Here is a 3,002-nt window from a genome sequence, read left to right as displayed (position 1 = left end):
CGTTAGTTCTTCACAATGAATAGTGAAGCAAAACTCATAATAATCATACTGTGAAATGATGAACGAAATATGATACAACGATCCAAGGTTAAAGGCGGAGATTACGGTGTTGCATTGTTACTTATAAATTCCCCATTTTACTTTATGCTTACACGCAGGGTCGAAAGAAATGACCAACAATGGAATCATAAGGAAAATTTTATAACCTAAGACGAATCATCCCCGGAACTTTATTCCACTAAAAATCACCCTCTCATAACGTTTCGATACATCCTGTATAGGTATTAGGTCTATCTACTATTTATTACATATTAGGGCCTACTGAGGATAATTTCTGATATAAAGTTTAGTATTATTGTGTTATGTTTGAGTTCCAGTAAGTCTTATTCCTCCACTTGTATATAAAGGAAAATAAGTATAACAATATCAAACATATTATTCACAAGTCATAGAAATATAAACAAAAATCTTTACAGGTGGGGGAGACTGTTATCAATAAGTAAATGGCTTGACTTGGACAAATTTACGGCCTCTGAACATTATGCCTTGTAAAGAACAAATGACGCAAATCTTTAAAAGTATTTTAGATGTCATTTGACCAAAAAGGACAAAACAAGGTGGGATGTAAAAAGACACAAAAAAATAACCCCGAGAATAAGGGACAAGAATAAGGAGGTACCCGAATAGCAAGAGTTAGAGAGAATTGAGAAAGAAGAAAGAAGAAACGCGATGAAGAAAAGCCATAACTGTTATACTTTGGAGTCATAACCCACATAGCAAGTTCCGAGAAGAAAAAAAAATCAAGGTAAAGTCAAAGAAAACGAAATATTGAAGGTTATATGTTTGTTCAAATTAAAGGCGCAACTTTCAACCAAACCTTGATCACAAGCTTGGACTTAATAAACGAGAAAAGTGACTTAAAGTGATTTAAAGTGTAAGCGAAAACATAAATGACCTAAGTGCCAACATTAATTTGTGCCAAAAACACAAAAAGATATCAAACAAACAAACAAACAAACAACAAAACAAAATCATCTTGATTATCATTAGGTGGCACTCATGAATTGGCACAGTTTTCTTGCTTTCATTATTCACTCTGACCGAAGCCTCCGGCAAGAAATAATGGAAGGGTCCTCGTCATTTTCCATTTCATCTTTTCCCCTGCCTGGTTGCTGGCCCACGGCGATCGGCTGTCGTGCCGACTGTAAGGACTTGGATTCGTGCCCAGACAGGTGGGGTCGAAGGTCGAGATGTGTCTAGGAAAGAGCGGAGTCAAGTTGAATATGCCCAAGGACCAACAGCGATCTTACTTCTGAGCTCTTTACTATTTTTTTTTTCTTTTTCCCCTTGAATTTCCCCAAGCTGGTCTCACAGAGAGAACTTGACGGCTGAACAGGTAGGACGAACGGGCAGACGTATTTACATAGGCCTACTATTGATGCAAAGATATCATGCTCACGCACAATATCATATACGATTCCAACATTCATATTTTTTTTTCAACGCAAAATATGATTTTATGACCGTTTTGTTAGAATCATTATGATATTGCCACATCTTACCCCGAAGAAACGAAAGATTTTTTCTTTTGAATATTCTATAGTTGGTTTTGTTGTTGTTGTTTGTTGTTCGTTGTTTTGTAATGCGGAAAGGGCTGTCACTTCAACAAGCTTCATTAATTATGTTTACTCTGACGACCCCTCCAACCTGGAACATGTCATAGAAGAGAAAATACAACTGTCCATTGTATTTTGTGTCTAGTTTATTTATTGAATTTGTTTGTAAATTTTTTTGTTCTCGAAGAAAAAAAATCATATTTAACAAAAAAAAAATCCCTCCGTTTTATTCATTGTTGTTCAGTGTATTCTTATTTGAACCTTGCAATCTTGAAAAAGAGAAATGTTGCAGAAATATTATTGAAATAAAAAAATATATATTGGTGGTGATACGGACTTTTTATCGGCTCGTCAAATTTCAGATTTGTTCCATAACGCCATAAAGGAGTGATGTCATGCCTTCTCCGTTATTCGGGGTTTGTGTAAGAATCTCAGTACATTCACTTTAGAAACAATTAACCCGTTCTCAACGTGAGCGGTGGCTACGTGCACGAAGACAAGTAGGCCTACTCTCGAGTCGGGACGTTCTATGAGGGACTCTGAGCACGTTGGGAGTATAGCCCCATCAACGTTTTGTAACCAAACAATGTTGTTCAAACTGGTACAACTACATGTATATACTCCATGTACCGGTAGTTGTTTTTATCACTGTTGTGTAACTGATTCATTGTCTATCCTATAAAAAAAGTAAATAAGAAAGTTAAAAAAATGAAAATGAATAATAATGATGATAATAATAACGATGATAATAATAATAATAACAATGATAATAATAATAATAGTAATGATAATGATATCTATAACAATAATGATAAGAATAACTATCATGATAGTAATAATGATAATGATAGATTGAATGGGTAAATAGTTAAAAAAAGGGAAAGTGAAGAATTGATTTGATCACATATTTTCTTTTGTCCTGCTCAATGAAAGCAAGAACATGCTTATTATTTGCATCAGTTTGCATCATCACAAGTATAGGCCTACCTGATATCGGCTGACAAGCAAAAAAAAAAAAACAAAAACCAACAACAACAAACAAACAAACAACAAAACAAAAGAAAAAACAAAAGAAAAAAAACCGAAAACATAAAGTAACAAACAAAACTAATTAAAACAAACAAAACAAAAGGAAAAAACAAAAGAAAAAACAAACGAAAACATAAAGTAACAAACAAAACTAATTAAAACAAACAAAACATGTCGTCACGTTTTGGATGCCATTCCCCTATCGATACGTGTACCAAAATCGTCTTGATTTGATGTGCCACCCCTCTAACAACATCGGCTGCTGACAAGCAAATATCAAAAAAACACACAAAGTCAACCCTCTCTCTCTCTCTTATATATATATATATATATATATATATATATATATATATATAT

The sequence above is a fragment of the Diadema antillarum genome, unplaced genomic scaffold (assembly GCF_040938485.1).
Source record: "Diadema antillarum isolate AM-2024a unplaced genomic scaffold, OU_Dant_1.0 seq00001014_RagTag, whole genome shotgun sequence".
NCBI lineage: Eukaryota > Metazoa > Echinodermata > Echinoidea > Diadematoida > Diadematidae > Diadema > Diadema antillarum.
Note: the sequence above shows the minus strand (reverse complement) of the source record.